Source organism: Gallus gallus, chromosome 4 (assembly GCF_016699485.2).
Source record: "Gallus gallus isolate bGalGal1 chromosome 4, bGalGal1.mat.broiler.GRCg7b, whole genome shotgun sequence".
Classification (NCBI taxonomy): domain Eukaryota; kingdom Metazoa; phylum Chordata; class Aves; order Galliformes; family Phasianidae; genus Gallus; species Gallus gallus.
The window spans coordinates 81,901,841-81,929,481 of record NC_052535.1 but is presented as its reverse complement, the minus strand read 5'-3'; the positions used below and the strand labels follow the sequence as shown (position 1 = coordinate 81,929,481).

Genomic DNA, 27,641 nt, shown 5'->3' with positions numbered 1-27,641 from the left:
AGGTTGGCCATGAGCCAGCAGTGTGCCCTGGTGGCCAAGAAGGCCAATGGTATCCTGAGGTACATTAAAAAGAGAGTGACCAGCAGGTCAAGGGAGGTTATGCTCCCCCTCTACTCAGCTCTGGTGAGGCCGCATCTGGAGTGCAGTGTCCAGTCCTGAGCTCCCCAGTTCAAAAAAGACAGGAGAGACAGGGAGCCACCAAGATGATTGAGGGCCTAGAACATCTCCCTTTCTGAGGAAAGGATGAAAGATGTAGGACTGTTCAGCCTGGAGAACAGAAGGCTGAGAGGGGATTTTACCAATGCCTATAAATATCTAAAGGGTCGGTGACAAGAGGATGGGGCCAGGCTCTTTTCAGTGGTGCCAAGTGACAGGCCAAGGGGCAATGGGCACAAATTGGAACACGGGAAGTTTTATCTAAACATGAACAAAAATCTGTGTAGTCTGAGGATGACAGAACCCTGGAACAAGATGCCCAGTGGGGTTCTGGAGTCTCCTTCTCTGGAGGTATTGATAAACGTGCCTGGACTCTGTCCTGTGTAACCTACTGTAGGGAATGTGCTTTAGCAGTGGAGTTGGACTGGAGCATCTCCAAAGGCTCCTTCCAACCTCTTTGTTCTGTGATTCTGCGTATGTGACTGTTAATTACATGGTAGATTTCCAGCTGTCAGGAAGCAGGTGATCTTTGAAATTATAACCATCTGACAGAAGTTTGTCTCATAGCTGTCCTTACTGTGTTGGTTCCAAATTTATCTTGTTCTTCTGACAAAGATGAGAGTACGAGTTACAGAATGGCAGCTATTCATCACTGTAATATAAAGCCATATATAATATTATAGTAGTCCATATATTTTATGTAGAATAATAAATAACAGTAATTCCACATAATCATGTGATTTTTTGGCAGTATGAATGAGAATTCTCTCTCCCACTATACGGAGTAACCACAACTCTTGTTCTTAGAACAGCGTTTGGTGCTGTTGCTTCGAATCTTACGGTGCAATGGATGCACGGGGTAGGATGGGATCTGTTTTCAGAAAAAAAAAAAAAAAACAGAAATGCAACTTTCAGGCTTAGCATATCCTGATGGAATAAGAAACTCTGTAAAGTCCCTTGCCCATTTCCTTCTGCTTTAGTCACTCCTGAGTAAACTTCCCAGTTCTCAATGGTCATGTTTCTGGATACATGTAAATATGTATATAGTAGCAATGCTCGTTGCAGTTAAGTACTCTTCATCATAGGAACTCCCTGCTCCCTAGCTGATTAAAGAGTACAATGGTGTGCAGCAGGTGTGGCTTGATTTACACACATCCTTTTGCATTTTGTTGAGTAGACCAGAGACAGAACCAGGAGAACAATTCAGGAGTCAGCCTCATTTTACACTTTCTTTAAAGTAATCCAGTTTGCATAACATATAAACACAAAGCCGTGCAGGAGCTTGACCCCAAAGGTAGAAGCTCTGAGCTCTTAATTATAAAGTGGAACATTTTGCATACATCAGTTAAGTTTTCCATATCTCATTTTCCTGGTTTGTCAAGTAGAGAAAATAATTATTACCTCCTTCAATAGCAGTTATGGCCTTTTAAGGACTTTTGAACACTCAGACAAGACCAAGCACTGTGTTAGCTTTCCCAGTGATTATGCAGCTTGGGTGTCTGCAGCCCACAGGGCTCGAGTGCTCCGCAGGAGCCGTACTGACATGGGTTTCTAACACACCATTAGGAGATGTTACCATTACTCGGGTCACACTGCTGGCCCCTTGCTGGAGTTATGAGAAGTGCTGCCTTCACCACAAGGCAGTTGTGCAACTTCCTTCTGGCTCCTCAAATTCTCATTTCCAAGGAATTTCTTATGATTGCCGTTAATGATTTGCTAAGCAACAGGCTTACTTCAGAAGGCTTTTTTCCTTCTTCTTTTTCAATATTAATGAAATGATAGAAGCAGTTGAATCACCTCTTCCTTCTCCTTGCAAGAGCTTGAGTACGTAAGTTATGTGTGCTGACTTATAGCTACATAGCTCTGAATGTAACACTGTGGGTGTCCATTGGAAGCCCCTGAAAACTGGTGTCATTGGTTGCTCCTCCAGGGGCTGGAGAAAGAGACTGGGAGCTAAGGCCGGCCCCACTGAGCCTGCAGTGGGAATCAAACAGGAGAGGAGGACAACACCTGGGCTGCATGGGGAAGATAACCTACTGATTTTGTATTACTTTGGTTCCTTACCTCAAAATATATCATAGAATAAAAAAAAGGGGGGGAAAAATCTCTCTCAGGTTCACGTGTTCCCCTTATCTCCACCCTCTCAATCCCCACCTCTCCCCTGCAGCCCCGATCCCAGCAGGGGTTGGCACATACACCCCATCAAAAAGAACCAAGGACGGATGTTTGCCTTCCTTAAAGCAGTAAGGATGAAGAACAACGGGAAGCAAGGTGGGCTTGGCAATGCAGCAGCCATTGGGCAAAGCGAGCCTCCATCTCCTCCTGCGGGCTCTGCGAGAGGAAAATGGGATTTTGGTGCTCTCAGAAACCTTTGCTCTGAGCTCCTGCAGGCCCAGCTGTTGGGATCGGATCGAATTGTTTACCTTAACCTAATCTAACTGGTTTTCAGCTGTTAATCGGTAATAATTATTGGTTCAGCAAACGATGAGTTTTTAATTGTCTGTGGTGATAAATAGCACTTTCACTGAGCGATCCCCCATTTTGGGACTGTGAGAAGTGCCCTCCAAGCAGCTCAGGGTGAGTTGGGGGGGTGGGCAGTGAGGAGGGAATTTGCCCCGTAAGCGGGGGGAGATGCAGGAAAATAATTAAATGATAAAACGCTTTGGCTCGGAAGGGCCCACCCAGTTCCAACCCCCCGCCGAGGGCTGGCTGACCCCCACAAATCAGGCTGCCCCTCCCGGAACGGCTGTGAAGGCCTCCGTGGGTGGACCGAAGGAGGAGCGGCGCGGCGGTACCCGGGCAGCACAGCGGCACTGCGCCAGGCGGCGCTGCTGCCTCGGGAACGCCGGCAGCTCCGGAGCGGGGCTCGGCTCGGGCTGCGGGCTGCTCGCCTTCCTCTCGTTCCGAGGGCCGCCTCACCTCCCATAAGGACAACACGCGGCCGCGGTACAGCCCTGAGAATGAAGCCACAGTGCGGGGGGGTCCCATCGGGATTCAATTCTGCCTGAGCGACAGAAGGCAAATCTGCAGATAAATTCGTGCAATGTGTTGCACAGCTGCAGGAGGTAAAAGCAGCTGAGGAAAACTGAAAAACAACGACTGAAACAAACTCCCTCTTATTATGCAATCTTCTTTCCAAACCTTCTGTTTACTTTAACGTGCTTTTCTAGGATATAAAATCAGTAGAACATTTAAAAAATCATTTCTTTTAAAATTTCTGGCTCCTCCTGCAGAGTTCCACGGCCTTCTGGACATGCTGTTCTGCTGCATACTGCTCAGTGGTGGAAGTGGAAAGGACTATTGGCTCCCAGTAAGACTATCTTGTGCCCAGTGTGTGTTATTAAAGACTACAGCAGAGCTGCCTTTCAGAGGCCATTTTGCTAAGCGTTCTGGAGTAAGAGCTCCCTGCCTGCCTCTTTGAAGTCCATTGTACTTTTGATGTTGCCTTCATCAGTGGTAGGATGAAGCCTTAACGTTGCCTAAATATGGGATAGGGCCAATCTTTTTGTGAATCAGTGCAGCTATGGGTGAGTCAATCAGCTATTTGGTGCATCATCTCCTCCTATATAAGGTATACATTAAAGCAAATGTCATCCCAGGCGCAAGCCTAGGAAATTCCTGAGGCAGGAGGCTAACAAGTTCACTGAGTGCAGTTAACTCTCTCTTTCGTTCTTCGTGCCCCTTTGTACCCATCTTGTCCTACAAGTAAGGAGTGCTATGGGAATGAATTCTCCAGTGCTTGCAGAAAATCAGACCCTGTGCCATTGAGGAAGTGCAGGTGTTTATCGAAATGAAAACAAGTTTTGCAAATCTTGTACAATATGGAAGCAAAATACCACGCAAAGCTCGACAAACTGGAACATTTCCTCCAGCAACCAGAGGTCCCTGTTCATGTAATGTGCAGAACTGAGTCGCTTCACCGCGGACCTGTGGGCCAGCAGTCCTCTATAAATGTAATCTACTGCATATTATCCATTCAGCTCTTTGCGATGAGAGGACCTTCCTGAGGCAGAGTGGTGGTCCGGAGGCTTAGCCTCCCCATTGCATGGCTGTGGTGGCACAGAAAGCTCTGAGATCTGAGGGTTTATCATTCTGTGGACGGGGGACTTGGGAGATGGACTTCATAGGCTGCTCTAAGAATAGAAAGGATGGTGGAATTGTTCTGAGTCACAGTCATTAACAGGGCAGACTCTGCTTATAATTTAGCTGTGATTGCTTTGGTAATGTTGTAAATTTGCATAATTAGTCTCTCATTACTCATGAGAAACATAACTAATATGCAGCAATCTTCTTTAGCCTGTGGCTTAAAAGCAGGATAGAGAAATAGCATAGCAAACAGTTTCTTTGATGTTCGCATCTCCCTGGCTCCTTAGGACAGAGTGCCCTATACAGCCCTTTCTCTCACCTGTACTGGTCCCCCGATGTGACTGGAAAATTGCATTTCTGCTCTTTTCTGAATCCCCGGGAAATACTGGTTTACTTTATAGGGTAAGCAGGTTGAAAAACTCAAACACAGCTAGTAAACTTGCGAACTTTGGACTCACTTTTCTATGTCCCTAACGTTCTAGCTGGCATTGGCCTTAGTTAAAGCAGAGTGTAAAACAATATTTTGTGTGTGTGTGTGTGTATGGGTGTGTATATATATATGTATGTGTATATATATATGGGTGTATATATATATGTGTGTGTATATATATATATATATACACCCACACACATACATCTATATATATCTATATCTATCTATCTATATATATATATATATATATGATGGTTGCGTTCAACTGATCTGTGATGCTTCCTTTACCTTCTGATTTAGTTTTTTTCAGAGGCTTTTGTCTAGTCTACTCTTGATGCATCTTGTGGTTGCTTACAAAGATGCTTCATCATCTTCCTGCTGGTTTGTCATTAATGTTCCTCTTCTGCGATGCCTCCCCCAAGGAGCAGAGCAAAGTCAGTACGCTGATACGATTTGCTGTTGCACTGATTATCTGATTATTTTCTTATATTGCCCCTCTTTATCCTTCTGCCATGTTGTATATCACAGTTGCTTGAGAAACTCTTTGACTCAAACACATCTAGATTTGATTGTACAGCATCTGGAAGAATAACATCTGAGTTCACATTCACTCTACTATACCACTGCTAATAAAGAATTACAGGATTTGCCTGTCACTCGCTTTGTTTTTGTTTTTTTAATTGAAAGTCACTCCAGTGTGCTGTGAAACAGTGTTCAAGAGCCATTCACTTCATACCAGCTCTCAGCATCTCTCAGCATCGGTGCTGACTTGAACACGTTCAGGTGGGATCACTGCTGAAACTCCTGATGCTCTCACAACTGCTCCCAGCCAGAAAGCTGCCACTGCCTGTGGTTTTTCAGAACTGCTCGTCCTGCTCAGTGCTGTAACTTGCAAACACTGCCCTTCTTTGAAGCCTGGCTTAATATCTGACCTGCTCTGTAGCTTTTTGTCATCGTTTAATGAAAGCCCCGACTGAGAGGATCATAGTCATAAACCCCTCAGGAATTCAGTTTTATTAAGCAATTTTCTCAGTCTTAGCAGAATTATATGGCACATGTTAATTAGTCCTTATAACAACTGCTTTCTAGAGGGGGCACCATGAATCTATCACTGCCCTCACAAGGAAGTCAGATCTCATTTGAATCAGTCTTCATAACTCCTGGTCTTGTGCTCAAGGTGTTACCGATGAAGTGTGTTCACGTGAGTGACTACATCGCCTGTTTCATCTTCCAGCAAAGAAAATTCCTTTGGAAAGCATCGAGACCAAAGTGCTCGTGATTTCATGAGTTTGTTGCCCGAGAGCAGCAGGTAAGTGAGTCAAACCCAGCACACGGGCAGTAGGCACTGAAGCGTTTCAGCAGTGAATGTACTGACGTCACTGTGGTGCAAAAATGTACAGCACTTTGTTTCCAGTGGGCATTCATCTAAATCCAAATTCAGCACTGGAAAAAAGAAAAAAAAGAGCCTCTCATTTTAATCATGCTGATAGTCTCAGTGCTTTATTTTTTACTTCTGAATTTTTTCTTGTTGAGCTTGAATGCCTGCTTGCTAAATCTGACTGTCAAATATTTCCCGGATCATCTTTTTTTTGCTATTTTTTCCCAGTTGATGGGTGTGTTTCGTTGGTATTTCTTTCTGTGTTCCTCTCGGAAACACCTTTTTAATTCATTCGCCTCAGCTTTCTCCCAGCTGCAGAGTGATGTATTTCATTGCAGCCACTCTGATGCTTCTGTAGTTGTGAAATCTGAATTAGTTGGAATTCACCATTTAAAATTAATCATCTTCATAATGCTGTTGTGCATTCAGGTAGTGGTATGGTCTTCAAACTGGAGTTAGGATATTAAGAAGTAGATATCAGATGATGATCATTTTGGATTCATGCCTCAAGACTTACATTTGCATGGTGTTTTGCATTTTCAACATCTGTTTTCTTTAATGAGGATGCTTTTATTTCTCGTTTCTGGAATTATTTCCCCATTCGCTAACCAGCATCTGAGGTGGTGATCCTACTAATTATACCGTTATTAACTACCCAGATATATTTTGTCTTATATCAGGGGTGAATATCTCCCCTGTATGTCCAATAACACAAGTGAAAACACAATGCTGTCACACAGTTAAGGGCCGAATTACAGTGAGTTTGCATGCATACACCTAATGAAACTTAATTCATTAAAGTTTCTCAGCTCTCATAACCTTTGTATTTTCCTAAGTCATTTAAAAAGTAATATCATAATTATTAAAAAGAAAATAAAAATTATATTACTTAGAATTTATTCCTATGGTGTCTCACCATAAAGTTTATTTAGAGTTTATTAGAGTGTAAACTGAATACCACAGGAGTCCTTTGGTGTTCATGGCCAGAGACATATATGCTCATGCCCTCTGGGCTTGTAGCCTGATTTAGGAAGGGAAGGTACTCCAGAGGTTACAGAGTCTTCAGCTTATTAGAATCTAATGACCTATGCCAGTTTGAAATTAACATCCCATGTTGCTGCTGGTCAGACTTCTGCGGCGGGCTGCTGTGAGCTGAAGTCCTTGGTCTTTGAAGTCCAGGTCCACAACTGTAATTTTAACACCAATCATTATCCAGTCTTATGAACTCCTTTTGGACATCATTTGAAGTCTGTTATGTTAGCCCTACTGAACATTGGAATCCAGGGCTGGCTAGAAGCGTGAAATTGAATTTAGGACTAAGATTGGATTTTGGTGGTTATGAATTGAGATGGGGCTAAAGCATGTCCTGGAACTAAATTTGCCACCCAATCTGACAGCCTGAACCAGGACTGGGTCTGGGAATGGCTGGGGTGGCAAGCCTGTGGGAAGAGAGTTGGATTTAAGGTTTGGGTGATGGGTTGGGGCACAGGGAAGCAAGGCTGGGGGCTCTTTGGTTTTGATGAAGGTGGAAGGGTTCAAGGGTTAAAGTTAATGGTCTTAAACCAAGAAGCACAAGTCAGTCACGTAATTACAGAATATTTTATTCATTTGGAGCAGTTACAATCAATAATGCTGCTTAAAAGCATTAAATCAGTGTATTTGTATTGTTACATTGCTCTTCCTGAGGAACTGAGCAAGCTGCTCCTGAACATCAGGGAGTATGAGGACACAGAGCGGCCAAGTTCAGGGGGCAGTGGATGTATGAGGCTGAGCCATCACCCAGAACATGCAGACAGCAGGAGGCTTCCTTTGTGCCCTGCGTGTAGTGACTGCAGCTGGTGAAACTCCAGCTGGGCCCTTATGTCTGGAACATTCAAAACGAGCAGCTTGAGAAACAGTGTGGGTCCTATTTCCACTACAAGAAGAAGTTTAATTTTCAAGGTGACTGTTTATTTTTGTATGACACATATGAACATTTTGAGACACAGCTCAGATGCTGCTTTTCAAAATAGCACTTTGAGCTGATAATAAGATTTTTTTTATTAGAAAATGAGGAATTATATTTTGTTCTCAGAAGTGAGATGTGACAGCTTTATTCCCTCAGGTGACCCATATCAGCTATCAACAAGGCTGAAACAGGTAGTGGAAAACCAACTTTCATTCTTTCAAATTAGAAGTGTCATTCACAGCAATTCACTTTTCTTGAGATCAAAGAATGATATGCAGAATACTGCAGATAACAGGAGGAGGTTAAGCATAATGCGAGTTCTTTGCCCTTCGATAAAATGAAAAACAGTGATAGAGATTTTCATTGTTTTTGAGAGAGAGAGAGAGAGAATAAAGGGAAGAAAATACTTTCAACATGATAGGGAAACATTAGGTTCTCTCAAGATCTCGGTCCTTATTATCCTACTGTGAGCTTCCCCTGAATCGTATTTCAAAGACAACCAAGACGTTGGGAAAAAGAACGTCTACTAGTGAGTGGTGTCAGACTAGAAGCCACAAACCAATGCAGAAACTACTTACTTGAACTCTGGTGGATCAGAAAATCTATTATGGGATTCTCTGTTCAAGGAGACTCTTGAGTTGCTTGATTGATGCCTCATGCCAATAGCAGATGCTTCTTCCATGGATGCAGGGCACAGTAGAGTACTCCTACCTTGTAGATATGCTGAAAGATTACAAGGGAACATACACAGGGCCCTGCTAGTGTCTCCCTCTGTGAGCACAGCTCAGAGTGATCAATTGGTATCTTCAGTTTTGTACTTTTTGGCAGTTTGGGGAAAGAAATATCAGATAAAACAGCACAAGCATATAATTTTGATTAAACAGGGTTCACGTTGCTGGGGAGAACTGCAGAGGAACCCAGCTAATCCAGATAACTGGTCAGTGATCAAAGGAATGGCCGTGTCTTCACAGAGGAAGGAGTAACTTAACCTATTTCTTTTTCCCATTAGTTCTGATAGCTACTGTCATCACTTACTAATTGCCACCAGATGTAACCTTGGTTTGACTATGGAAAATGCTGCCTCGGTAGGGAGCACCAGCCAGAAAGGATACCCTGGATGTATAAAAGCTGGAAAATATAGTGCCCCAGTCCAAGGAATGGCTTTAACCAGGATGCTCTTTGTAGTTTCACCAACCTCTGAAGAATACGAGATATAAAGAGAGTCATAAGTTGGGAGATGGAAATGATTATTCATGGGCATGCTGGGCATCTCCAAATACCACAGAGCAGGTATTCAGTGATGTGAAATCATCCCAATGATGTGCTCTGAAGTTCACGCTCTTGTACTTGCCTCAGGATTTTACCAAGGCCAAAAGTGTAGTAGGAGTCAGTGCCCAGAATCCAAAATGCTAAAAGCAAATGCAGTGATAGACAGGGTAGGGTTTTTTGTTTTGTTTTGTTTTCAAAGACATACAAAGACTTCAGGGCCCTTAAGGATTATCTAACAATGGAAATCCTGCTTGTTTTTTAATTTTCCATCTGATGGTTTGTTATACCTTCCTCAAGTATTTAACACTGAGTAGCGATGGAGAATTTAGTGGAAAATTCATCTGACCTAGTCAAGGCATTCTCATGTAACTCTATGCGCTATTCCTTCGATTTTTATTATACTGTTGAAATGAATCAATGGTTCACTCGCATGCTCATTTCCACGTACTTATTTCCAGGGCTGGGCCTAACTGCGGTAAAATGCCATCCTGTTATTTTCAACATGAAACAAGCAGTCAGAAGCTTGCACGCTTGACTGAACTTCCTGATGTTAACGCTGCTAACCAAGAACTGGGCTTCTGCTTTGTACGTCTCACTGATCTTCACCAAAAGCTGTCTCTGCAGAGGAGAGGTGTAGGCGAAGTGGCTGAGAGAAGGAAGGAACACAAGTAGTTCTGTGTACAAAACATTCCTCCTACGCAAATGGTGCTCTGGGGGTGGCTGCTATTTTTAGACCCATTGAAAAGCCACAGTCCAAAAATAATAAAAGAAGTGTTACTACGAATAATAAACGTGAGACCAACAGGTCAAATCTGAGCTTTTGCTTTTTTTGGGGGGTTGATGCGTGGGCTGAAGAGTTTGACTGAGTCACTTTTGAGAATGGAAAAAATACGGGAAACAAATGAGAATTGTTTTAGATGTTGATCATCTCCTTTTTCATAGTAACGATTGAATGGAACATATTAGTAAAGCTTGCATACTGCACACCTACACTTCTTATATTTTAAAGTGTTTTTTGGTTGCTTAAGCCAAGGTGCCCTAAGAGAACCCAGTGCTTCATTTCATTTAATCGCCTGTTTAAAAATGTGATCAAACGTGGCATTAATTTGTATGCAACAAGGACTGTTTTTGAAAGAAAATCAGTACGTGGTAGGTTAAGGAGTGAAATTGTAGTCTGTTCTACACTGTGTGTTCATTCCCTGTGAGGACACTTCTGCCCTTATCTGGAGAGCTCTTGCAGGAACTTCAAGGTGCCCAACTCTCTCTGCTCTCATTCTTGCTTAGTCCACCATCATTTCCAGATATCAACTGAAACAACAGAACGATGGAACTTACAAGTGAGACTAGGAAGTGCTGGTCTGAGTCTCCGGGCACAAGCATTCTTGTATAGCAAAAGATAAAACTGGGGGAAGGAGGGGTAAAATAAACTTGAATTAATAAAGGAAGAATATAGTTTAGATTCTGCTGCCTCTCAAGAACTGCTCTGATATTTGTTTTGTTTGGCCTTTCTATCTCTTTCATGATACAAAACCCTACAGCTTGAATTTCAATTATTTTCCTTTGAAACAAGGTAGTGTTTCAGCTTTCTGAAAACTGAAGGCTGAGCTCCTACCAAGGCCATGACTGTGGAACTGTGGATTAACTCCAAGTAATTCTATGAGTTATGTCTCCAGTTAGGCTTTTCACTACAACGTTATGTGGTGGTGTGATTTTTTTTGTTATTTTACAATTGTGTTCCTGTTGATAGTAGTGTCTATGCAGAAAGGCATAGATTGACTCTCTGCAAATCCAAGCCTTCTGCCAGTAGAGCTCTGCTGGAAGCACTTCCCAACTAGTCCACATCTTGTTCTTCTGTGCAGTTTGGCAATGGACTGGGTGCATTTCCAACATCTCGTGGTTGTAAATAATTCTGGTCATTTCAGCAAATGCTGCCACTCATTAAATCTGGTTTCTTTGAACACCCAGTCTGTGAGGTCAGTGTAAGACTCCTACATCCTGTGAGAGATGTGACGTTTAAAGTTTCAGTCCCTTAGTCACGCCCACTCACCAACATTTAGTTCTGAGTGGTTCTCTCCCATTTTTCCTTATTCTTTTACTCACATTTTCTGTCTTTTCATTTCCAGGCAGACTTGATTTGGATGTTACAGTTCCTGTGAACTTTGAGGTGGCTGCAACCCACCTGGAGGTCTGAAGGAGGTTTCAGCTGGTGTCACTGGGCTGTGCATGCAGGTCAGGCTGCTGCCCGTTGCACTGGTAATGCACCTGAGGGTGCCAAAGGTAGGGGTAGAAATATTTCTTAGTTTCTAGCAAGAAAGCTGCTTTCATGCACAGCACATGCGTTTTTTTCTCAGCAAAGCAGCTGTATTATCTCCAATCTTATTAGAAAACACAGATTTAAAACTTCGTGCTTCAGAGGTGAGAAAATCTCTTGGCCTCAGAGAGGGTATCAAAATGCATCGTATTTTGTGGTGTTTTCAACATACAGAAAGATTTCAAAAGCTCCAAGGGCTGAACTGTTTTTGTGTTGTTAAAAATATCTCATTGTGCCTTATCTGTGAGGTTATCTCATGGTAAAACCAGAGATATTGCATACAGGGGGTTCTTACAAAAGTACCTCAAAGATAGATTTGGGTGATCAGATTTCTCTAAACATTACTATACAGTCTGATCTCATTGAAAAAGCCTATAATTAACATGTAGTTTAAATCCATATATACATTTGTATTGAGTGAGCGTCTCAATTTACAAAAAGGCATAAAATTTAAGTTTCAGTGGATACCAATAATTTTGTAAACCTTAGGCAAGTACAAGTACAGAATTACTTGTGGGGGTTGTGTTGAGTAGCACCGGGCAAGAAATACAAGAGGGAAGTCTTCAGATGTTGCTAAAAGAAGTGGTGTTAGTGCTGCTTCCACTCCCAGCTGCTCCTCCTGCCACCAGGTGGGAAGCGTGACGTCCCACTGGGGCACAGCTGCTGGCAGGAATGGCACCTCTGTGCTCAAGTCACTCTTGCACCTCTAGGGCAGTGCTGTTCATAGGCTTGTAAAAAATACATTTCAAAATGGATTAGAAGTGCAGAAGTTTTGCAGAGACATACTGCATGTGAAGGGAATTCTTATAAGAGCCTGGGGAAGAGACTGACTGTAACAGATACCTTCATCTGTGGTTGTCTGTGAGGCATATGAAACATGAAGGGCAGCAGAGCTCCTGACCATGCAGGTCAAGGACTGCCAATGGAGTGGATACAGGAAGAGATTTTTAGTGCTGATTAAGAATTTTTTCATTTTTTCACAAATGTTTTATGCACTTTTTTTTTTTTTTTTTTTTTTGTCTGACTTGAATGTATTATGTGCATACTTTTTTTACTTCCTTTTATGTTACCTCTCTTTGAAGATAGGGTCGATTTCAGGTACCTGCCTGTTGTTAAATTTTATTTTAAAGACGTGGTGATCCTTAATACTGGAACACGCCAAGCAAGTTTTCAGCTTCCAATACACTTCTCTGAAGTATCCATAAGGCAAGATAATATTGTCCTCAGGAACTGCACAGGCTGCTGTGGAGGTCAGCAGGAGCCTCAGTAGCTAGTGGCAGTGAGGGAGCTCTCTCACACGTGGCAAAAAAAAAGAGGAATTTCACCTGATTCCCATATGTCCCTGTGAAGCAGTTTCCAGCTTTGAGGCACTATGCAATATTGCAAGTCTGGAAATCTCAGGACAGATTTGCTAAGAGTAGTCTGACACAAACTGTTGCCAAATGCCACGTTGTAGAGAACACTGTTCACTGGCAGACTCAGGCCCTCTCTCATAGTGAGCAGGAGGAAATGAATAAGTTCACAACTCTGTGTATGTGTGAAATGCTTATGTTAGCCAATGGACCTGTGTCCTGAAACACATCCGGACTTGACACCACACTCAGGTTTATTGAGACATTTCTTCTTGCATGTAGGATGTAAATCCAGTGGATGATCTGAAACCAGACATCTGCAAGCTTTCTTTCCAGTGTTTTCTTTCCTAGTATTAGTGGTGGTAATGTTTGCAGTGACACTATGGGAAATCCATGTTCAAATCTTTCTTTAGTGTCTGGGATGACACAGACCCCCTGATAGCTGCTCATGAGAAGAGAGAGACATGGGGGATGCCTGGACTGCAGTTTCTGCCTATGGGATTCTCCATATATTGCATCGTATGGCACTGTATGTGTACTGTGCCATCCTCCTGGAGCAGGAGCCCGAGCCTCCATACTATCCTTCCTCCAGTAAGAGGGTTATCTTTACATATATATATATACACACACACGGTATACCTTATAAGGACTTGATTTGTGGCAGTGAATGCATGCCTTTATGGCACAGCAGATCTTTAATTAGCAATATCAGCACTGGCTCTCGGTGAAGAAGTTGAAGTAATAAAGCAGCATGAGGAGAGTCATAGAGCTCAGTGCTGGCTAATTTAGCCTGTCTATTAGCTGGACTAATTAGCCCAGATGGAAAGCAATACTTAAGCAGTCACTCCACTACTGCTTTCTGAGCCAGTTCATTCAGAACCAGCTCTGATATTTCTACACCATAGCACCTTGTACTGTGTAAATATATTCTCAACACTGCAAAGCAAATGGCCTTGAAGGAACCTTACTTCTCACATAAGCCACTGCTAATTCATAACTTCATATTGTGCTGGAAACCTCTCATATGGAATCTATCAGTGAGAAAGACATAATTTCCCCATAGTATCTACCAGTAGAGTTTGTATTTTGTAGCCTAGGTAATCTGGGTCGTATCTTTTTAAAATTGTTTTTAATAAGAACATTCTGTAATGCTGCTGTGAGATGTCTTATATTTTGCAATACCAACGTAAAATTTTTTATGTATGGTTTCTACTATAGCTGTCAGTGTTGACAAACATAGATTTCAGTGAAAAAAAAGATGAAATAAATAGAACAGTGTACAAAGCAGACTAAGAAGTAAGAAAGGTATTTTCAAGCAAATTATCTTCATGTGGACACAAAGCATAGAGAGAAGAAAGTAAAAAGCTGTTCATCAGAGCTATAATCAATTACATATGGCTTGAGCAAGGACGACTACTTATGACTAATTCTTCTTTTGACATTTAGCTATCCTTTAAAAATACAAAATACAGTTTAAAAACAGAGCCCTGGAGTGAAAATGCATAGGAAAGTCTGGTGGAAATAATCAAGTATGATTCTGTGATTCTATTAAGTACATCCAATTTTGCTCCACGAAGGACGCTGGTGAACGTGGAGGCTATGGGAGGAGGTGGAACAGATGAATCTCTACCACAGTCCTCTAGAGGAGGTGCACCAGCTGTCCATCTGCTGTCAGGGCAGAATGAATGCCTCTGCAGGAAACACAGACTGTGTCCTTTTGGCTGTTTGTCTGCCAAAGTCGCCGTACCTTCCCCAGAAGTGACTGCATTGACTGTTAGCAGATGGAAGCATTAGAATCAGGTATGGCGCTAAAAATGATGTGCTGGCATTAAAGCCTTGTTTCCATGACATCGAATCCCAATTTGGAGAAATCTCTAGGAATTGGTACCAAATTGTCTGAAGGATTATGATATAAATTAGATTTAGACAAATATATCATCAGAGAAATTTCTCAGGTCCTCAGGTGCCACGCAAACATAACAAATATGGGAGGGCAGATAAGAAAACATACGTTCTAGGGAAGCTGCTCTGAGTTTTCAGTCAAAGATGAAATTATGTGCAAATGTTCGTGTGAATGTCAGCACTCATCCAGAGGAGTGGATAAGCGCTGATTGGATTTGTTTATGAGATAATTGGTGCTTGTGAAGAGTGAAGCACATTTTCTGTTCGCCGTAGGCGTGCTTACCAGAAAAACAACCAGTCTTAATCTGCTGATATCAGCAGGGCAATATGCCTTCCTTGACAGTGTGCTGTCACCACTGCATACACTACTCTGTATGTGCACTAGTGCTCCATACAGCCCAGATAAACTTCTTGGGTTCAGCTTTATTCTGGACACCGTCTTTGTGTCATCTGCAGACTTCACTCATGGCTTTTTTCTCTCTGTTTCCGTGTCAATCATGGAAACATTCAGTCAGGTTAGTCCAGCGTAAAGCTATGCCAGAAACGTACCATTGGATGAAGAATCCTATGTAGGCATCTTGGAATCTTTCAGCTGATTCTAAATCCACGCACTGTTTGGGCTACTTCTATTTTATATTGCCACATTTGGATCAGGATGTCTTGGTGTATTGGTTCAACTGCCTCACAAATCATTTTGCTTAAATATATCCATTGCTTTTATCAACTACATTTAACATTTCAAGGAGAAATCTGGTTTGTTGACAACAACCATTTTTTGTGCTTGGTTTTTTTTCCCCATAAATCATCCTGGTATATGCTGAATACTTCTGCTTCCATTTAATCCTTCATTTGTTTTTCCACAGTTTTGTGTGACACACACAGACCAGCAAATCTTCTGCTGCCCTGCCATGTCCCCCTCTCCCCCCAGGTGTTAATTGTTGCTAATTTTGGCACAGCTGTCAGACTTCCGGGTTTTTTCAATTTCACTCTAGCTGCATTTGATAGTCTTTATGCCAAAATGAAATGTCAATAGACCAAAGTTACTCCACAGCCTGCTCTTTTTCCTGGATACTAATAATGCAGGCTGGTTGATGTTACAATATTTATCCAAACAGATGCATTTTACCATCTGACTTATTTGCTAATTCATCATCTTCATGTGATATGGGTACATCACATCCCTTCCTCCAAATATAAACTAAAACTCTTAAGTACTTCTGCATTTTCTGAAGCATTATTAACAGCTTTTTCATTTCCCTTGACTAATGCGCCTTCTATCATAGCTAGTGTTTATACTCTTCCTTTCTTTCTATCTTAACTTTACTCCCAGTTTCATCTCTTAACATTTTTCTATATTCTACAGCAGGGCCTGAGTCACTCGTGACATAGAAGACATGAGGGCTTGGTAACTGCTGAAACTATCTGAATCTGTGTGTATGGCTTTGGCTGTAGGGAAAACATTTCTGTTTGAGTTCACAGAATTTAATATGTTACAGATGCGTGTGAGTGAGCTGCCCATGGTGCAGCTGGGTGTGCTTACCGATCCCGTGACAAGCTGAAGATGTCTGCAGTGAGGAGGCCACTTAGCCCATTATGCTCCAGAAAGCTTTGAGGTCAGGATATAGGTTCTCTTGAGCCTGCCAGACCCTGAGAACATGACATTCATCTCAGTCTCTGACCACTGTGGAGGATGCAGTGGAGGGGCCTTTTTCACAGGCCACAGAAAATACAACAACAACCCAACCACATGAGGAAATGGCTAGCACATCCTATCTTCAGTACAGTACCAGATCCTGGGCTTGATAAAGCTTTCCTGTATTGACTAAATTGATTCATAGCAGGGAGGAAAGAAAAAAGAGCACAGAGTTATATGAAACTTCTCCCGGTTGCTCTAAGATGAACACATTTGAGGTGCTCCACTCTGCAGTGCCCAGGAGTGGTTCCTGTGTCATACCTGGCAACTCCAAGTGAAAGTCCAGGATACCTTAAGGCACCTCAAATGGCATGAAATGCAAACTTAACTGAACTAAGTCCCTTGAGTTGGAGTCAGATTAACGCACCTTAATGTAGGTAGCTAAGTGCAAGTATCTCATCTGCAAACAAGGCTTCCTTCATAACCAGTGGAACTTCAAGTGAATGCTCTCTGGTCATTTGATTAAGCATGGGTGGTGCATCTGGACGAGCTGGGTAGCAATTTGGGAATACTGACCAGGGACAGAACACGGTTGCTTCAACAGAGCAGCACTGTAGCTAGGGAGGTACACTGGGCTTCTCAGCTGGCCTCTGGCTGCTGCTGGGGTGCAGACCCCGTGTCACTGCTCCTCTCCTGGAGCAGCATCACAGATATCATAGGGCATCTCGGATGATGCTAGCCATTTGACTGTGGGCAACGTGAAGCTGTAATCAAGCCCTTGAACTCCACTGGTTGCAAAGGTAAATCACTCAGCTGGTTCAGCAATATTAGGCATTTAAATTTGAGAATCTTAATTTGGAGCTGAATCTCACCCACCGGTTAGAATAATTGTTATTTCCAAGGCTAACATCGTACTTTGTTTGGCTCAAAAGCTAACATTTCTAAACTGTACATCAAAATGTAGCTGGTGTAGGGAATAATTTGGGTGGTTTACTCTTCAACTACACAGACATACTGAAGGGTCAGGTGTTCTGTAGAAGCAGATTTACCAGCAGTTTTCTGCCCTTTGTGCCACCATGACCTCAAGTTCTGTCCGGTAATATATCAGCAGCAGGGAGGATCGGGAGGGGAGAGTAACAGCACATCTAGCCCTGTACATTCAGGGCCTGAAGTGAAGGAGGCACATTAATACTGTGTAAGCAAGAAGCTGGAACACCATGATTCGCTCTTGTAACACAAATAACAGCTTCCGCCACCTCAGTTTTGCTGTCCCTTCTTCCTGATGTAAAGTGACGCTAAACAACAAAAGATTGCACAAACACTTGTTCAGGCACCATTCTGTTCATAGCAGAGACTGAGCCTTCTGCTCCTGCAGACACATCAGATCTGGTCAAGTTTTCTCCACTTCCCCGGAGGAAAAGTCACTGGAAATGTTTTGTGGCATCAGTGAGCTTTATGTGAGCTGAAACCGAGGAAAAATGCCTCCTTTTTCTCAGTAATTCAGTACGTCCCCAGAAAATTCTGTCCTGGTGCATGCATGGAAGAAGATTCAGCTTTGAGTGAGGATGAGAAACACGAGTGTACGTTTGGGAATCAGTGAATTACTTGGATGTATTGCCTCTTTTGTGTGAAGGTCTTTGTGTGAAGTTGCTTTTCAAACAGTAAGAAAACAAGCTTCATAACTCTTGTTGATGTAAAGATGAAGGAAAATTCACATCATGCTGAAAATATGTGATTGCATTCGCTTGGGAAAAACAAGCAAGTTCCTTATCATCGTACCAGAAGTAGAAATACTGGTAATAAAAAAATCTTTGGGGAAACAAAATGAGCACTGTTGGTGCTCAGTTTGAGATGAGAACAGCTCAGGCCCTTCAGATTTTTGGTCTTTGCAGGCAAGGACAATGATATTCTGCACCGTGTGCTGTCACCTTGTTTTACCAAAGGTTCTGTAGCCAAAATGTTTTGTAAAACTCTTTTCCTATAGGCTTTGTTGTTCCAGTAACTATGTTTTGTGACTAGTATTTTTGCTGAGCATTATGGTGTCATTGATACCCAGAGCAATATTATAGCACAGCTGGCCAATCAAAGAGCAGACTGCTGCTCGTGCCTCCTATGTTCTGACTTCATACTGTGAAGCTTCACAGCCCATAATCCTTGCATCAGCTGTGTCCTATAACTCTACAGCATCTCTCGTGCTCACTTCTAGTGACCCATCCTGTATCATATGTGTCTCTGCCTTAGGATTATGTGGGGCACGCACTGCTGTTGTCGTTTAAATAATTTTATCAATTGTACAGTGCTATGTTCATTTATGGATAATGACACTGTCTTCAAGTGATGAGTCATAGAAAAATGCCAGCTCATGTGTCTTTTGTTTCTTTATTCCCAGTTCAAGACTCACATGATTTCATTAGGGCTGTCACAGTTTGATGTGCAAATTTGCATTGAAAACACCGCATTTAAAATACATTCTTGAATCTAAAGTGGGGTATAGGGGTTTGTAGTCATCTGTATTATGTCTGTCACAGAGTATGTGCTCTTCAGAGCAACTGCACAGCACCAGACAGCTTCCCCAAGGAGACAACACTCCTTTGTTCATTTCTGGCTGTGGTTTTTGCATGTTAGTGGAATTCTTGGCACGGTTGTTGGACAGATGTCTTCATCAGTCACAATCACAAGACTGTTTTGGGTCTTCTGGTTGTTAGGTTTGGTTTCCAAGGAGCTTTCAGCTCTCCTTCCATTGTCTGTGCCCTTTTGAGACATTAACTATCCTCTCCATCATCTTTCCAAAGGGCGAGGCAATTTTCTACATGTTTATGTTTCTGAACAGAGAATATTTTCACCCCAATAGCACTGCTATATCACAATAATTCAGTTACAATGCCCAGTGCACAGCCATTGCAAATTTCAGACATGGAATACTAAAATGACTCCTGCCAAAAAAAAACCAAAAAAAACCACCCAACAAACAAATCAGAGATGCTACCTCTGCAGTGTTTGTGCTCTCTTCAGCCAGGTCATACAGAAAGTCCCAGCAAAATTCACGCTGAGCAGAGCAGGCAATGGATTGAGCCTGATAAAATGTGTATGGCCCAGGTGTTAAGAACCACCTGAACCTGATGGTGCACTTCATCAGGTGGCTGCAGAAATAATGGATGAGGAGATACTTTCACAATAATGGGTACAATATATACAAAGTGTTTGGAGAGCAGTGATGGTAAAGCAAGGCAACTGCGCTCATCATATGAAAGGTTCACTGAGCCCAGTGGTTTTTTTCTACAACACCTAGAAAGAAGTGATCTTTCTGGAGGGATAAGTGGTATCTCTAACAACCAGCAAAGGGTTGTGCTGCTGTAGGTTTGCCCAGGCTCACTTGAAACCTGTCTGAGTGAGATCCTAGCTTTTCCAGCATCCCGATACCAGGATACAGCCTAATCATTCAACCACCACTTTTGTAATGCTTGTCTCTATCCCTTTTGCATAAGGGAAACTAGCACTGCACATAACTTCCAAGATGTGAGGCTTGCTGGATGTATGCTATGGCATAATGCTCTTTTCTGCTTTGTTCTTGGTTCTCCTGCTAGCAAGCGCTGATGTTCTGTTTGCAGCTTGGCTCTGGCTAAGCACTGACCCACCAGCTTTTTGGAACCATCGCAGCCCAAGAGCTTATTTCTTAGGGGCAGCAATCAGCTCAGGGCCAATCATTTTGTATGCTAAGTTAGGAAGATATTTACAATTATTTACACGGAGTTTAACCTTGGTCTGTTGCTCAGTACTGTTAGGTTCTTGCTTACAGTCAGCACTTATCTTTACTACCCTAAACAACTTGATATCAGCACATTTTATTTTATTTCCTCCCTTCTCACAATAAGCTTTGCATTACAGTACTTTCATCATATTGAACATGGCTATACTGAAATGCCTCGTTTCCATGCCAGTTCCCAAGGAAGGAAAACACATTTTCACACTGAAACCTCTGTGTTTAACTCCCACCTTCTTTTTCCCATCTTTTGACCTTTTTTTTTTTGCCACTGGTGCTCAACTTCCTGAAAAGTTTTTTATGACTAAGTGCACTGAGGGTGTTTTAGAAATACAAATAGCACGTATCACCCAGATCTTCCCTTTCACATACTTAGTGACTCCTTTGGGGAACACCGACAGATTCACTTGTGAGGCATAATTTCTCCTTTTAAAAGCTGCCCTGACTCTCCCTTAACACATTATTTTTATTGCCCCTCCTAATTGCTTTGCTATGGTTTTTGTTAACTTACCCCCGGTCAGATGTCGTGTCTACCAGCCTGTAGATCCCCGACTCTACCTTGGAACCATTAAAAAAAAAAAATTGTTATCACGTTTATGAGGATGGATGGTGATAGGACAAGGGGAAACAGTTATAAACTGAGGCAGGAGAGGCTTAGGTTAGATATTAGGAGGAAGTTTTTCACTCAGAGGGTGGTGATGCACTGGAACAGGTTGCCCAAGGAGGTTGTGGATGCCCCATCCCTGGAGGCATTCAAGGCCAGGCTGGATGTGGCTCTGGGCAGCCTGGTCTGGTGGTTGGTGACCCTGCACATAGCAGGGGTTGAAACTCAATGATCATTGTGGTCCTTTTCAACTCAGGGCATTCTATGATTCTATGACTTATTGCCTTTCTCAGATAAAATGCTGGCTTTAAGCCAGAGGTCATACACCACTGTTGGAGCTGTCTTCTCTTAGAACTCTTGGCAGAATACAGTCCAGTTCTGGTGACTGACAGTTCATCTCGTTCATTTAATATGTAGCCTTTTCTACTGATTCTTCAGTTTATCACAGATTCTCTAACAACTCTCCCAGAGAAGACAGGGTGTTGCATGGAAACTTTCCTAACTCTTTTAGAGAAACAAGACATTTATTCAGCTTTTCTGTAATGCTCTGCTATGCTCTTATCTTCTCTGAGTGTACTTTAATCACACACTGACTCTGCTGATTCTCTGGTATCCTTCCAGCTCTGCATGCATTTGGAAAAGGATTTACTTCTATTTTTCATAATTTTTGCAAGTTGCTCTTCAGCAATAATTCTGGCCTATTTTATCAGTGCTTTTAAGTGTGGGGTTTTTTCTTTCTTTCTTTTTTTTTCTGTAACATTATTATTATCTTCGTTTGGATATGTGTCAGTATTTTTAGGGATGCTGTAATAGATTCATGATCACTGCAGGACAGATAAGCAAAAAAAACCCCTCTGCTATGGTTTTGCTCAGTTTGAAAGGACGATTAGCAGGAGGAGTATTGCCAGAAAGAAGCTCAAAGCAGCAGATCAGAGAGCGTTCATGCAATCTAACAAAGATTTAAAGATAACTATGGGAGAACAGAGCAAATATAGCCCACATATGAAGGAAGATTTGAGAAGGAACATAAGGAGGGCAGCATAAGGAACACTCAGTGTCTCATTTTTACAGAGGAAAGCTGGAAGCTGCACTGGTTTCCACCTACACCAGCAACTTCAGTTGTCTTCTCAAGACAGAGGCAAGAATTCCACATTTCCTCACTCTAGAAAGATTCTGAAAAGATTATGAGGCTTCAGCAACCACCAACCTTAGGCTGCTCCCGTGTTAATAATGACTAAAATAACCCTATTTCTGAGAGACACTGCTTTCCTATTCTCCTAATGATGACTGCATACCTAAACCCTCCTACGTGACATTGAAACCCATAGCCTCCAGGTTTTTTTGGTGCTCATGCCTATACAAGCATGTCTGGATGTGAGCAGCTCTGAAAGGCTTTATGTATTCCTATGCTGGGTTTAATGCCCTTTGCCCTTTGCTGAAGGGTATGAACCTTCAGAGGAGGCTGTAGCTATATGAGTAGTACCTTCCTGCTGGAAACTTCACAACCGTGTAAGTTATTTTGCTTTGACAACATGAAAATAATGTTACTCACCACCAGCAGACTGGAATTGCTCTGATGATTTCCGTTACTCTGCAGTCTTTGGTAAGAGACTGGAAAGAGTGGGAGGACGTCACAGCGCGGCGCACTCAAATCATGAATCACATGCTGGAGGTTTGGGATTCTCTGCCCCTGCAGCTACAGGGAGGTTTCATTTCTTCAGTTTCGAAGGGGAAAAAAAAACCCAGCGCTTATCTAAAGACAAATTTCACCATCACTGTAAGTTTGGCATTCACTGTGATTTTTTACTTATGTGCTCAAAGTGAAACTAATGAACACATTTTGGATTGTAAGAAATAGTCCTTTGGAACATGGGATGGAAACCAGTGGTTTTCATCTCTCTTATCTGCAGATGGATTAGCAAACGGTGTCACGTGGGAGAAGTCCATAGTGTCTGCTGATGAGAGCAGGCAAGTTTGAGAAAATGCCTTTTTCTGGTCTCAATAATGGCCTCATCCTCCCTTAATAAGTATGATCATGCAGGCTGAAAACTTCTGCTAGCCAGTGTTGCAGTTTCCTCCAGCGGCCAGGTATGTGACAGATTTCTTTCTCGGATTTTTTATAAATCCATGTTTCTCAAATACTTTTCATTTTCATCCCTGATGTTTTGTGCAACCGCAAAACATGTTTGTCAAATGGACATCCTCGCATTTCCCACACCAAACCCAAATTATGGCTGCTTCAGCACAAAACGCACTGCAAGGAAGTCAGGCGGTAGTGCTGCTTTCCAGAGAGAGGAACAAAATAATTTGATTACAAATGCAGTGCAGCAAATGTTGGCAGCAACAGGAACAACCTCAGACAGATCGCTTTCATCCTGCGCATCAGTGAGACTGTTATACCGAAGAGAAGGAGGGACACAGTAGCTGTCAGCCAAATGTGTTGCAGAAGTATTAGATTATTTCCTTAAAGCTTCAGCAGGAGAGCATGGCAGAAATGGGCAAATGCCTTCACAGACCCTGCTTTTTCTGGCATATTTCCTCCATGCATTAGGAATTATTCTGTCTCAGTGGGGATACAGTTGGGATCTGGAATAGATTACGTAGCTTAAATTAATTGCAGTATTTGTCAGCATTAGAAGGAAAAGGAAAAAACAGAACGAAACAAAACAAAAACCCAGAGGCTTTATTTTTATCAACGGCTTGGTAAGAGTCCTATGAACACAACAGAGAACATTGTTAAAGAAAATGTGCTTTTTTTTCGTTCTCTGTCTTTGGAATTCAAACATTTTTCGTGTTTCTCTGACACTTCTAACGAATAAAGGTAAGTACCCTCTTTACACTAAGTATGTTGTCATTTTGAGGCATGCCTGTAGGGCAGAGCGATCAGAATCCTTGTACATCTCAGAGCAAATGTTATTATTTACGTGTAGTGCACTTCTCCTGACAGGCCCCCATTAGGGCCTCTTGTGATACTGTCTCTGGAGCCAGACTCGTGATTGCAGTCTGCGTTCCCAGCTTGGGACAGCAACTAGGAGCCACAGCAGCAAGCAAAGTCCAAACTGGTTGTGATGCTGGGGGTAAAGCAAGAGACTGGAAAACATCTGAGCATGCTTAAAGTCTTAGGTATGTTGCATATTTAAACAGGTAACCCCAGTTCACAACCTGCAGGTAGGAAAGCCAGGTCACAGTGCTGGGGAATCCAGTCAAGCTGAAAATCATATGCTGTTTTTCAGAATGAGGAATGTACAAAATATGTATTTAAGAAGGATGGAAGTGAAATCAGCATCACGGATATAGTCCTTTCTGTCTGATTTTATATGCAGATTTGAAGAAAAAGTAATTAAGGATGCAGAGGTAAGTGGGATAAAACTGGACTTTTTCCTCCCTAGAGTAGGCTGTGCCAGACCAGTCTGACCATCCTGTCTGATAAGAACATGATTGTTTAGATGAAGGTTATGTTACCTTCACTACCAAAATAAAGTCGAGCCGTTTCCTCACTGCAGAAGAGTATTACAATTCAGAATATCTGGGTGGCTTCTATGATGAGAATAATGTAATTTTACCAGAATCACACAGCTGTGAGCTAGTGGAGGCTCCAACTGTAAGTAATGAGTTCATCAGTTTGAGACAGCTGAGAAAGTGCGAGCTCATAAAATAATTACCATTTCCTGGTGTTACACAGCTGTGATCCTCAAAGGGATCAGGCACAGCCTTTCCAGGAGGAATAATGGAGTGTTCCTGTCCTCTCAGCTGGAATACTGCCTGCAATTGAGATCACACAGAGAGCTTTTCTGGTCCAAAAAGAAAACTCAGCTGAGAAGAGAGCTGGAGGAGGGCCTCGTATCTTGCCACAGTGTGTATAAGGGCTTGTCAGTTTAGCTTTCAGCTTGGGGATGGGGAATATTTTCCTTGCTGAGGATCAAATAAACCTTCCCAATGTATTTGGCAGGCCACGTGTTGACATGCTCTGCTACCTGGTAATAACATACACTCTAATTTTAATCGTGGGCCATACCATATAAAATGAAATCACCGAGCGTATTCAGCCAACGAAATAAGGTTCCCCACACCTGCTTTAGCTTAGTGCCTTCAGTGCGGTAATCTGTCTTCTCCGGAGTCTGAAAGCTCTGGATTTAGTCATATGGGAAAATAGCTGCTGTTATTTCCACCAACCAAGTTGGGGTGTTCTGACACAGAACTGATATCAGTGGCAGTGCTGCACACAAACCACTTTCCCACTTGCCATCTTCCTATAGGGCTTACGTTATACAGCCTGCCTACAGTCGTACACAGCCGTCCGTCTTCATGCAGCAGAACACTACAGCCAGGGTAAGGCTGGTGCTGCTGCAGCCAAGATTTCTGTTGTGGGAAAGGTTAAGGAAAATCATTTTCCTTAGGCTCTGCCAGTGCAATTACTCCCTTGTACTCAAAAACAATATTTTTCTTTGCTTAAAGTCTCCTGCAAATCCAAGAGGAGGTGTTTACAGCACAATACTTCAGCTGTAAATCCATCGGGGCTCAAATGCTCAGCTGCATTTCCTAACCAGCTTTTGGTAGTCTCTGCTGCACTTAAAACAACAGGGCTTTATTTCACAGACCAAGGACCACCTTTTCTCTCTTCATAGGAGGCACTGATTCTTTTTGCTACTTCATATTTCAAAACTCTATGAACGACAAAGAGAAATGCTGATAAATGGCATTCATGGGAAATACCGCACCGCTGTGTTTTCTGACCACAGAAACCATTTTAATGCCACTGCAAAGGTTAAAGGCTATAAAACTAACTTAAAATATTGGCTGACTAAAGCTAAGTGAACTTTGTTCATCCAAATCTGCAGAATTATGCAAAGAACAAGGTTTTAGATGGGGGCGTTGCTTTATTAAGTGCTGTTTTTCGGTTACATTCTTGTTAACAAGGGTAAATGGAGTTAAAGTGGAGCGCTTTGTATCTCCCGGGGCCTGGCAGAAGAGCTGCTCTCAGTTGAGTCCTGTGGGACCCCGGCATTTGTCCAACCCAGCGCAGCCGCTCCTTCCCTGGCGGCAGAAGCAGAGCGTTCGGGTTGCCCAGGGAGCTGTGGGCGCCCCGTCCCCAGAGGTGCTCGGGGCCGGATTGGATGCGCCCTGGGCAGCCTGAGGTGATGAAGGCACCCATCCCGCGGCAGGGGTGGGGCTGGGCGGGCTGTGAGGTCCTTCCAAGCCAAACAGCTCTGCGTGGGTGGCGGTGGCCGAAGGAGGGCGGTGCGGTCCCGGCAGCTCACACCAGCGGAGGGAGGAGAGGATGGAGCGCAGTCAGGCCCGCCTCAGGGCGGCCCGCGGCGGCAGGTGAAGGAAGGGGCGGGCGCTGGGCGAGGCGGGGCTGGGCTCAGTCGGTAGCGGCCGCCTGCGGAGCTGAGGTACGGCCACGGGCGAGGTAAGAGCCCGCTCCTCCCGGCGCCTCGGGACGGGTTCCAGAGCAGCGGCCGTTCCCGCTCTCCCTCGGGATCCGCCGGTGCGGTGCCGGGCGGCTCCGGGGAGGTGTGGGAGCCCTCGTGCCGGGCGTGAGGGTGTGGCTCTCAGCGCCCCGTTCCCGCGCTGCGGTCGGTGCGGGCGGGGGGTCGGTTCGGCGGCGGGAGCGCTCTGGTGAGGCGGTGGAAGGGCTCTGTGGGGAAACGTCTGACTGCTTCTCTTTGGGAGGGGAGAGATGTGAGAGCCGTGCTGCTTCCCGGCGCCTTTGGTCCGGTGCTGTGCTGTGCTGTGCTGTGAGCATCGGGATTCGGTTCCTAGTGTCTTTCCGATAAACTGCGTGCGGAAGGATGGGGCAGGACTTCTTCGTGATGGACCGCAGGTTGCAGTCCGGCTTTAGCGGCCATCTCTTGAACGTTACCATCTTCAGGCTCCTCCAGACCTGACGTGGTTCGTGCTGCCTTCTCTCTCTGGGGCTGTAGTTCCCATTCAGCTACAGGTGGTTGTGCACACCGTGGGTTTTACTCTTTGTGTTTGTAGGGAGCAAGAAAAGCCGGCTTGTGTTGATTTAACTTGTCCATGTCTGCCCTGCAAGCGGTCACTGCAAATCGATAGCAACTCAAATAGTACCGCTGACCTGAATGAACTGTGGAAGCGGGTCCATGATTCCCTTCTTTCCAACCTGTCAGCCAGGACCTTTGCTACAGGACCTGGTGACGCCAGCAGAGAATGAGTTGCAGTGGGGTTGAGCCTCGTCCAATTGCTGGCCGGGTGCTCTGAGCCTCATTTGACCCCATCTGACAGGCGGGTGCTGCTGGCACAGTGCTCTGAGCCTCTGCCTGCCCCGGGCATGGGAGGGCTTCAGGTTCCTGCGTGCAGTCAGTTGCACTGCACTGTTACGTTTCCTACTGTAAAGACCAAATTTCCACTTTCACTCAGCTCTCAGTGGTTTATGGCTATGGGGAGAGGGTATGAAATACATTCGTGTCTGATGAATTGCGTACACCTTGTGTTCGTTCCTGATTTTATTTGTGCAGGATGTGTATAGCTGGAACCTCTGCAGTTTATTACATTCAGATACCTCTTTTGTACTACAGGCAAAAGTAAACTTGCTGTTTTGCTTTTAGGCATAACACATGTTCCTTCCCCTTCCTGTTACTGAATTTTGGAGCCATCTTGCTGTTGCAAGAAAGCTGATTAATAGGTACCCCTTGCCAATATTCCATTACTGAGGAGTCAGTACTGGGTCAGCTTAGTGGTGGGTTAAATGCTGTTTCCTGTTTGCATGTTTCTTGTTTTAAAATCTCCCAGCTCTCCATAAACCTCTCCACAAAGCATGACAAATTTCATACTAAAAAGTCCAGAAA

At 43.5% G+C, this 27,641-nt stretch overlaps 1 protein-coding gene and 2 long non-coding RNA genes across 14 annotated transcripts in view; 2 read left to right on the top strand and 1 right to left on the bottom strand.

Annotated features, from left to right (window-relative positions):
• The first annotated feature begins 3,020 nt into the window (after positions 1-3,020).
• LOC107053302 lies at positions 3,021-10,061 on the top strand. Its single transcript, XR_001466450.4, has 2 exons — positions 3,021-5,984; positions 9,729-10,061. It is a non-coding gene; the product is annotated as an uncharacterized LOC107053302 (long non-coding RNA).
• LOC107053301 lies at positions 7,373-26,783 on the bottom strand. Its single transcript, XR_001466449.4, has 4 exons — positions 22,385-26,783; positions 20,740-20,786; positions 8,580-8,724; positions 7,373-7,917 (listed from the first exon to the last, which is right to left on the bottom strand). It is a non-coding gene; the product is annotated as an uncharacterized LOC107053301 (long non-coding RNA).
• SH3BP2 (SH3 domain binding protein 2) overlaps positions 26,060-27,641 on the top strand; it is a 35,630-nt gene continuing 34,048 nt past the window's right edge. For 8 of the 12 annotated variants that reach the window (NM_001397015.1, XM_015285791.4, XM_040699059.2 and 5 more), the window contains exon 1: positions 26,201-26,242. The gene's annotated coding sequence lies outside the window, so the exon portion shown is untranslated. Of the gene's footprint in view, positions 26,155-26,200; positions 26,321-27,641 lie in introns of those variants that run through there. The other 4 variants (XM_046940219.1, XM_046940214.1, NM_001397013.1 and 1 more) reach the window with 3 other exon arrangements.